Genomic DNA, 11,311 nt, shown 5'->3' with positions numbered 1-11,311 from the left:
GACAACCTAGAGAGGCAAGGCTGGTATCTTTGATCTGCTTCACTGTCGGTACAAGAAGGCAAGATATGCTATCTTCAACCTGCTCCACTACGACCCAAGGAGGCAAGGCTGATATCTTCGATCTGCTTCACTGTTGGTATAAGAAGGCAAGATCTGCTATCTTCAACCTGCTCCACTACAACCCAGGGAGACAAGGCTGGTATCTTCGATCTGCTTCGCTGTCGATGCAGGAAGGCAAGATCTACTATCTTCAACCTGCTCCACTACAACCCAGGGAGGCAAGGCTGGTATCTTTGATCTGCTTCACTGTCGGTACATGAAGGCAAGATCTGCTATCTTCAACCTGCTCCACTACAACCCAAGGAGGCAAGGCTGGTATCTTCGATCTGCTTCACTGTCGGTACATGAAGGCAAGATCTGCTATCTTCAACCTGCTCCACTACGACCCAGGGAGGCAAGGCCGGTATCTTCAACCTGCTCCACTACAACCCAGAGAGGCAAGGCTGGTATTTTCGATCTGCTTTGCTGTCGATGCAGGAAGGTAAGATCTGCTATCTTTCAACCTGCTCCACTACAACCCAGGGAGGCAAGGCTGGTATCTTCGATCTGCTTCGTTGTCGATGCAGGAAGGCAAGATCTGCTATCTTCAACCTGCTCCACTACAACCTAGGGAGGCAAAGCTGGTATCTTCGATCTGCTTCGCTGTCGATGCAGGAAGGCAAGATCTGCTATCTTCAACCTGCTCCACTACAACCCAGGGAGGCAAGGCTGGTATCTTCGATCTGCTTCGCTGTCGATGCAGGAAGGCGAGATCTACTATCTTCAACCTGCTCCACTACAACCTAGGGAGGCAAGGCTGGTATCTTCGATCTACTTCACCGTCAGTACAGGAAGGAAATATCTGTTATTTTCAACCTGCTCCGCTGCAAACCAGGAAGGCAAGGCTTTGTGATTTCACAGATTTGTTCTCTAAGGAACATGACCTGTATAATAAACCTAAATATGCTTAATATTAGGATGGCATGATCGAAATGCATCAAATTCTCCTAACTAGACATATGTGAATGGTGTTTGCATGAATGTAGAATGCTATTTTTGAGAATGATCCCCTTTTTCGCTTAAGTTATAATTGCTCGAAGTTTATTAAGGCTTTATCACTGATGTGCTACAACGCTTTCTTGCTCGGCTGGCGTCTCCACTTAGTCAGATTTCCCCATTGTAAACCTCAAAGTTCAATCTACTAGGACGTAAAATTTGTACCATCATTTTCCCACTGCAACTCGAGGGTAGAAATATATGGCTTCTTCTCAATCCACTCCTATCACAATTCAAGGATACAAAATGTAAAATTCTTTGGCCCTTTACACCATGCCTAAGGTGTCGTACTAAAGGCTCATGTGCAAATGAAGTCTTTCTTCTCCGAGGAAACCTCTTCCTATTACCTAGTGACCATTGCTCGCTTGTTTATTTTAGCTTTGTCACCAACCTGACATCCTGTCACTTTGCTCAATCAATGTTTTTGACAACAGAATCCAGAAAGTTCTAATTAGACTCTTCCTTCTTAAATTTCCAACCTTTAAACTTGGTGCGTTCTAAACAATAGTCCTGTTTCAAGTTCCTATATTATTTAGAAACTTCTAAAGTAATATGCAAAACTTCCCTTGTGAAAGTTTTATTAGTCCATTAATCATTATTCCAATGCAACATGCATGCAAAAAAGGTCATAACAATAGATAAGAAAAAGTTGGTTCTGAGCATAGCTCGAAAGAAATAAATTATCAAAAATAGCAAAGAAGGATAACAAAGAAATTGATTGGGAATGTGTATCTTTGAAAAGAATGAAGTATTCCAAGAACAACAAATTCAATAGTATGAAAATTGGGTGCCCCAGATATCGCAGCTTGAACTTCTCTGTACAAACTTTCTGAAGACCCTTCTGAGTTTGACATGTGTTTGAGAGATCTACAGTACTTTGTCGATGCCTCAAGATGTTGCCTACTCTTTCCTATTGACTAGATCACCACTTGCCCCAATCTGATCAAGATTCGAGTTGCTCTAATCATCTCATGCCTTATTTTGATCACTATTTAAGCCGCCCTTTTCGGGTTTTCAACTGAAATTCCCTTTGATCTCAAGGTGCCCTTTACGGATTTTCACCTTGGCCTCTCCCTTTTGCTTTTTCTTTTCCTCTTTTTTTTTGAAATATTTTTTGATTGAATTTAAACTCATAGGATTAGGCATGTCCTTGCTATCGTCGTTTTTTCCAGATAAGACCTTCCACATAAGATCCTTCCCGGCTTGGGATGAAGTTCTTTTTGTATGGGAAGGATCTTCTTCAATACCAGGTCCCTCTCAAAGAATTCTCTAGGGCGGACATTTTTTGTGAGCTCGTATCATTTGCTTTTGGCGTATTTGACCATGATGGATAACTTTGAACGTTCCTCTTCAATTGGAATTAATCCAAAAACTCAGAGAGAAAGAATCTTGTCTTCAATAGGTAAAACCGCGATGAGCCCAAGAGAAAGGTATTGCCTTGGAAGAGTTTTTTTCTTTTTTTTGCACCATCATTTTTTGGCAATATGACATTGATCGTGAACAGAATGCAAACTTTTGATATTATGTTGTCAGATATGATCCTTTTGGCGTTCCACATGATTCTTCAAGAATTTGCTAACTGTCGACTTTGTGACATTGGCATACGAAGCAGCTTCCACCCATTTAGTAAAGTAATTGATGATCACAAAGATGAATCGATGACCGTCAGACTCTTTTGGCGAGATCGACCAAATGACCTTCATGCCCCACATAAGAAGAAGTCATGTATCCCAATGACTTTTTTAGGGTAAGACCCGTTTCTCGACTTGTTCTACCATCCTTAACAAGTTCAAAAATAGGCTATAATCTATGTCATCTTCAAAGTTATGAGATCCCTCTAAACATATATCTCACTCAAAAGGAGATTCTAAGTCTGTAGCAGCGTCATTCATGTCATTGATATCTGGGGACCTATAGTAAGTGCAAAAGAATATACAAAAGAATGTATGAATTTACGAATAATTATTATAAATGAAAAAAATGAAAGAATGGAAGAAAATCCAAAAGAATGAAAGAATAATTACTCGCAAAGAATGAAATAATATTGGCTCAAAAATAAATGCAAAGATGTATTTTATTAGAATAATGATGTTCAGACATGAGCCTATTTCACAAAGGAATTCCTATCGTTTTTAGGCTAAAAACAACAAGAATGTTTTGAACATTACTTAAATAAGCTCTAAAGACTACAGAGATTTCTTCCGCAATCCAATTATTTTGAACACTCCAAAATTTATAAGGGCGAACATCTAACAATGTCCCTTTTCAATTTTGTCTTCGTATATGACATTGATGTGAACCCTTCCCAACACCTCTTCATATATTGCGTTCACTCCATTATCAATCATGATTGGGTAGCGGATTAGATGGATCATCCAACTTGACAATACCCATGTTGATGAATTTTTCAATTAGCTTTTTGAAGGTAATGCAATTCCCTATTGAGTGCCCTGTAATTCCCGCATGGTAATCACATTGTGCGTTCGCATCATACAACTTGAGGTACGGAGGTTGTAGAGGTTTTAAGTAGGAAGGGGCAACAATGTGTGCATTGAACAAGTTTTGATATAGCTCATTATACAACATCGGGATTGGTGTGAACTGGAGCTTCTCAGTACCTTGTTTCACTCCAAGTTCTTGTCTCAATGAACCTTGTTGGTTAACCTTTCTCGACTGATTCACCGTAATCGTCTTTGAATAACTGGTGTTATTGACCTCATTTTCCTTTTTCTTCGAGGCTGACCTTCTGCTACTTTCTCCAACATCTATCTTTCCACTTCTGATAGCATTTTCTATCATTTCACAATTTGTAATTATGTCAGAAAAGCTTTTAGTAGCACTTCCTAACATATACATAATGAATGGGGCCTTCAATGTGTTAACGAAAAGCATTGTCATTTCTCTCTCTAGAAGAGATGGCTGAACTTGACTGACAACCTCCCTCCACCTCATGCGTATTGCCTAAAACTTTCACCGAGTTTCTTTTCCATGTTTTGTAGAGTGATTCTATCAGTACCATGTCACCACATGGTATGTTGTTTTATGAATGCATGCTAAATCCTCCATGAATTAATTTTAGTGCGGCTCGATTGATTGTACCACTTGGATCTTGCCTGTGAGGTCATCACGAAACAATGTATTAGTAGTTGGTCGTTATTAACATACCCGGTCATCTGTCTACAAAACATAGTAATATGAGCTTCAGGGCCACTAGTTCCATTGTACTTCTCAAACTCTGGCATTTTGAACTTGTGAGGGAGTACCAAATCCGGAACCAAGCTCAATTCTTTAGCATCAAACTCCTGGTAGCTCTCAACACCTTCCATTGCCCGAAGTTTTTCCTCGAGCCATTTGTACTTTTCCTCTAACTGTTTTGGCAACTCATCCTTCACTTTTTCTTTTCCAGCTATTTCATCGAAGCCAGGGATAGCAGGATTAACAAGGTTGTCTCCGGGGTTAGAGCCTGATCCAGCCTGAAAATTCATTGGCCCTGAGACTGCTGAGGCTTAATGGCGACAGAGGATTTGCGCGGATCTATCTCAACTTGCTGAGGGGTAAAGCCTGGAGGATAGACAGGTCCCTCACTATCTCCTTCTTCAACATTAAGCACAGAGCTTTTTCCTTTATCAACTTCTCCAGTCAACAACTGAGTCAACTTAGCCATCATATTCGCCTGAGATTCCATTTATCCATCATTTTTTGTTGAATCTTCTCAAGCTGCTCATTCATTTGTTGTTGAAGCTGATCTTGCATTTCTTTTCGGAACTATTCTAGCCTTTGGTCCATCTCTTTAGTTTTTGATCGAGTACCGTAGCAGTGTTTGGCAAGTTGGTCGGTTTCCAGATTAACTGAGGAATGATTTTAATCGATTAGGCTCTTTTAATATTTTTTAAATGTATATGAAGCAATGCAATGCATGAATGCAAAAAAAAAAATATTGATTCTAATTCAATTAGATTTAGAAAACTTTATTAGAAGGTAAATTTCTTTACATAAAGCAGATGCATGTACGGCCTCACCCTTATATTCCAAAAGACAACATCGATCTTTTTCTTCATCCGCCCGTTTAAGATAAATCCCGCAAATTTCCAATAGATGCCACTGCTAGCTCCCTTTTTCTTGATCCTGGTCACGATCCATCATTTACCTATCATCGTAGTGCTCATCAGCTTCTTTAAGAGAATTGGAACGTCGAAAGCTCTTAGACAATCATATTAAATCCTCGGGCCACGAAGTAAAGTCACAAACTCTTCCATCACCCTTTTTGTGTTTCTCAGAATATATTCAGTGTAACAGCCCAATTTTAACCCTAATCGGACAAAGTGGTTTTGAGACCACGAATTCGAGTCTAAAAATATTTTAATATTATTTTCTGTGTAACATATGTGTGAAATTATATATGTGAAAGTTTCGTGAAATAATTTTACTGTTTGTATGCTTAATTTGAGAAAATGGCTAAATCGCGTAAAGTAAAAATTTGAGGGTTAAATATTAAAGTGCTTAATTGTTTTTCTCTTTATAAATTGGAGGTTCTATGTGGAAATTAAGCCATTTTCCAAGTTAGTGGATGGCATTAGGTGATATATATGGTTTTCTTATATTATTAATATAATATATATGTTATAATAAGGTATAATATATTATTATGTTATAATAAACATAAAAAAAGCCATTATCATTTTTTTCCCTTCATCTTCATCACGAAACAAAACAAAAGAAAACAAAGAAACAAAGCTAGGGTATTCGACCATTGTTGAGCTTGATTCAAGGTGAGTTCTAGCTCGGTTTTTGATAATTTTTATATTTTTGAGATCGTTGCTTCGAATACTATCCAACCCATGCTAGAATTTTTTATTTTGATGAATATTTTGAGTTATGCCATTAATGAATAATTGTGTTCTATGATGTTTGATGATGGATTATGAAATATATGTGTTAGATTAACATGTTTTGTCTTTGAATTTTTGGTAAATTTGAGTAATTAGGGCTAAATTAAAAAAAATAAATTTTTGAGGGACTAAAATGAAAAATAAATGAAATGCATGGACTTGTAAGAATACAAGGAAGATTCGGCCTAGCTATGTTGTTGGATTAAATTGAATATTTTAATATTTAAATTAGCTCATTCTGGATATATTTAGATCAAAAACCAAAGAAATAAGAGTTAGATCGGGGGAAACTAAAATCGTCGAATAATCGTCCGGTTTTGATTTTTCACCGTCTGAGGTAAGTCAACTAGCAATTTAATGATATTAATTAATATATATATATATATACATATATATATCTATTGTATTTGGATGAGCTCAAATTGAAAGTATATAGCTTGAATTTAGTCAAAGTAAAAATGATATGTATATATATAAATATATGATTAATGTTAGAATATACATATATGTATACACATATATGTAAGCTCTTGAATTTAGTTAAAGAATGAATATGGCTTATGTATAAATTCTTGGTTATTAATCGAAAGGTATGTATAGTGTATATATATATATATATATATATATATATAATATATATATATATATATATATATATATAAAAGGTTGAATGTATATATATATATGTAAGTACATATATGTACAAACTATTGGATTGATTAAAATATATATGTTATATTTGCATAAGTAGTTTTGAAATGGTATGTACATGTGAGTTGAAATTTATATGTATATGATAGAATTGAATGAGCACATAAATATATATTTACATGTATATGTTTTTGTATTGAGTTTGGGTATAATTTTTATATAAGTTTATATGAAGTTCGAAATACAAATATAATTGAATATGTTTTTGTGTTAAATTTAGGTATGACTATTATATAAAGTATGTATGAGACTCGAATATATACAAACTTATATATTTACATGTTTATGTATTGAATTTAGGTATGATAATTATATAAGTTTATGTGAGATTCAATTATGTAATTATATTCATGTGAAGCTTTTGAATGGAGTTGAAGGTACAAAATTGTTAGCTTGGATTACTATAAGATGTTGAATGTATGATATTAATAGTAGGCCTTAATGTATTAAGTTATATATCTATATATGATCATATGTATAATTAAGTTATTGAGCTGGATTCAATATCTGAATTTTATATACCTATGTGGTTTAAAGGTATAATTTATATATATTGAGCTAAATTTTTATACATGGAATCTTATATAGATATACATTTTGAAAGTGATTTGTATTTATATAAATTGAGTGTTCAGGCTCGGTGCCTAGTAGGCTTGATGCCAGTGATATGTTTTAGACTTTAAGTCTAGCAGGCTTGTCGCCGGTGAAACATTTCAGACTTTAAGTCTAGTAGGCTTGACGCCGATGAAACATTTCAGACTTTAAGTCTAGCAGGCTTGACGCCGGTGAAACATTTGAGACTTTATGTCTAGTAGGCTAAGTGTCGATGTATTGAATCGGGCCTTAAGCCTAGCGAGTTTTGTGCTTGGTGAATCTATTAATATCATGTGTTTACATGTATCGAATATGTGTATGATTTAGTCATATGGATTTATAGAATATGTATATACATTTGGTCATTGTGTTTGATGAGCATATAAACATTAGTTTATATGTATTTGATGAGTATGGATTTATAAATATATATTCAATTTTATGAAATTGTTAGGTATATTAGCATTCGGATAGATGTATGTGAGAAATCTATATATGCATATTGGTAAGTATAAATGTATTTGGTTATATCCGTTTGATGTGTATGTATATATATATATATATTCGGTTATAAAATTTGTTAAGTACATAAATATGCGTTCGGTTACCCACATATGAAGTGTATATGCATTCGGTTTTAGGTATTTGATAATGATGTATGCATTTGTTTATATGTAAATGATATATAAAAGTATTAGGTTGTAAGTTTTGATGAGTATTTAAATATACAATTGTTATGCATATTGTATATACATATTTATATATTCATTGGTAAGCATTCTACAGTACATATATTTGATTATAAATAAGATGATTATGAGTAACAAATATTCAAATAGTAATATATATCGTATTTGCGATTTCAATAAGTTTAATTATGAATTTATATTATTCTTCTTTTATATATATTTTAGTTATGCTATAGACTTACTAAGCTATGTAAGCTTACTTTGTTTGTTTACGTCTATCTATTTATAGATCAAAAAAAAATTCAAATCAAGCTTCAAGCTCAGGGATCGTCAGCAAGTTTATCACCTTATCCATTGTCTCGGTATTTAAAATATTTAAATTCTAACTATGGCATGTAAACTAGATAAATGTTTTGAAGGTCGTACTTTGTTGTATTGTATATGAATATAAAAGCCATACTAAAATAGTTTATTTCCTTATAGATTTGCTAGTTTGTAATGTCTTTACTAGTTGGATTATAATGTCTTTGTTTATTAAAAATGGTTAGAAGAGAAGTTTAACATTTTGCATATTTCATGTATATGTATATGTATAATATATATGTATTGATGTTGAGATGGTTGTGTTTTGTTCAGTAATGTCTCGTAACCCTTATTTGGCGATAAATACGGATTAGGGGTGTTACATTTGATTGGTATCAGAGCTACGGTTTAGTCGGTTCTAGGACTAACGTAGCGCGTGTAAGTCTAGTTGTACATGCCATAATTTATATACAGATAGTGTAATGACTTCTGCCATTTGAAAATATGTTTTCGTATAGTAATGGATCCCGATCGAGTTGAAGCTGATGATGTTGAAAGTATAGCGCCTGTTCCTGCATAAGGGACAGTGCCCGTTGACTCCCGGCCTACCTCGAGTAGTCATGAGGGGGAGGCAAAACAAGCCTTCTGCCAAATGATGAATGATTGGTTTACGCAATATATTCGAACCAATCCGACTGTGCAGCGACCCCCATTTCAAAATAATCTGTCTCTGATAGCTGTGATACCTCCAATAGTTGACCCGATGAGAGTAAGTAGACCCCTTGTTGATAAAATTAAAAAAATACGGGGCTGAAGGGCTTAGCGTCACAGTTAAAGATGGTGTTGAACAGGCTGAATTTTGGCTTGATGATACTATCCGTATATTTGAAGAACTATCATGTACACCTGAAGAATGTTTGAAGTGAGCAATATCTTTATTACGTGACTCTATTTATCATTGGTGGAATACTTTAGTGTCAGTAGTACCGAGAGATCGTGTCACCTGGGAATTCTTTCAAATAGAGTTCCACAAGAAATATATTAGTCAGAGATTCATAGATCAGAAACGTAAAGAATTTCTTGAACTTAAACAAGGTCATATGACTGTTACTGAATATGAGCGGGAATTTGTACGACTTAGCAGATATGCCCGAGAGTGTGTGGCAACTGAAGCTGTTATGTGTAAGAGATTTGAAGATGGGTTGAATGAAGATATTAAACTGTTAGTAAGAATTTTGGAGATAAAAGAATTTGTGGTACTTGTTGAACGAGCTTGCAAAGCTGAAGAACTCGGGAAAGAGAAGAGAAAGGCTAACTTTGAAGCTAGAGATTTTCGTAAGAGAACATTCAGTAAATCATTTCAGTCAACTTCAAAGAAATTAAGAGAAGATTACAGCGGATCTAAAGCTAGTGCAGGGTTTTCCAAACGGGATCCAGATTGACCTCCTGTGAGTTCACGAGCTACTTCAATTGCTAGTGTTGGTAATGTTCGAAAAAATAGATTAGAGTGCAAGCATTGTGGTAAATGGCATCCTGGAGATTGTAGATTGCATGATCAGTCTTGTTTTAAGTGTGGATCAAAGGATCATTTTATTCGAGAGTGTCCGATGATGGCTTAGCAAAACACAGTTCAGAGTACTAGACCGAGTAATGTGTCAGTGCAAGGTAGACCACCCAGACGTACGGGTAATGCAAGTGGTATTCAGAGATGATATTCTGATCTACTCTCGTGATGAAACCGAGCATGCCGAACATTTGAGACTTGTGTTACAAACTTTGTGAGATAAACAGTTGTATGCAAAATTTAGCAAATATGAGTTCTGGTTACGTGAAGTCAGTTTTCTGGGCCATGTTGTATCAGCATCAGGTATTCAGGTTGATCCGAGTAAAATTTCAGCTATACTTGATTGGAAACCTCCGAGGAATGTCTCTAAAGTTCGAAGCATTCTGGGGCTCACTGGTTACTATAGGCGGTTTGTGAAAGGATTCTCTATGATTGCAACCCCGATGACAAAGTTATTACAGAAAGATGTTAAGTTCGAGTGGTCAGAAAAGTGTCAGAAAAGCTTTGATCAGTTGAAAGCCCTTTTGACCGAAGCTCCAGTACTAGTTCAGTTAGAGATGGGTAGAGAATTTTTTATTTTTAGCGATGCATCTTTGAATGGTTTGGGATGTGTTTTGATTCAGGAAGGCAAAGTTGTAGCTTATGCCTCAAGACAGTTAAAGCCACATGAAAAGAACTATCCGATGCATGATCTCGAATTGGCATCTATTGTGTTTGCTTTGAAAATATGGCTCCACTATTTATTCGATGAAAAATGTCATGTTTATTCTGATCACAAAAGCTTGAAATATTTGATGACTCAAAAGGATCTGAATTTGAGGCAACGACGGTGGTTAGAGTTGTTAAAAGATTACGAGCTTGTGATTGATTATCATCCTGGAAAGGCTAATGTTGTTACTGATGCTCTAAGTCAGAAATGACTATTTGCTTTGCGTGAAATAAATGCGTATATAGCTATATCTGATGATGGTGCAATAGTAGTTGAGTTAAAAGCAAAATCGTTATTTGTTCGACAGATTTGTGAAGCTCAGAAAGCCAGTGATGATTTAATTGCAAAACGGGCTCAGTGTGACTTGAATGTTGATTCAGAGTTTCTAGTTGATGCTGAAGATTGCTTGAGATTCAGAAACTGATTATGTGTTCCGAAAAATTCAGAGTTAATTCAGATGATATTGAATGAAGCTCATAATAGTCGATTATCTATTCATCCAGGTAGCACGAAAATGTATAACGATCTGAAACAGCACTATTGGTGGCACGGTATGAAAGGAGACATTTTTGACTTTATTTCGAAATGTTTAATATGTCAGCAAGTAAAATTCGAGCTTCAGGTACCTTCTAGATTGCTTCAGCCGATCATGATACCTAAATGGAAATGGGACTGAGTCACGATGAATTTTGTATCTGGTTTACCGTTGACACCGAGTAAGATAGATGCAATCTGGGTTATTGTTGATAGACTGACA

The sequence above is a fragment of the Gossypium raimondii genome, chromosome 13 (assembly GCF_025698545.1).
Source record: "Gossypium raimondii isolate GPD5lz chromosome 13, ASM2569854v1, whole genome shotgun sequence".
NCBI classification, from domain to species: domain Eukaryota; kingdom Viridiplantae; phylum Streptophyta; class Magnoliopsida; order Malvales; family Malvaceae; genus Gossypium; species Gossypium raimondii.
Note: the sequence above shows the minus strand (reverse complement) of the source record.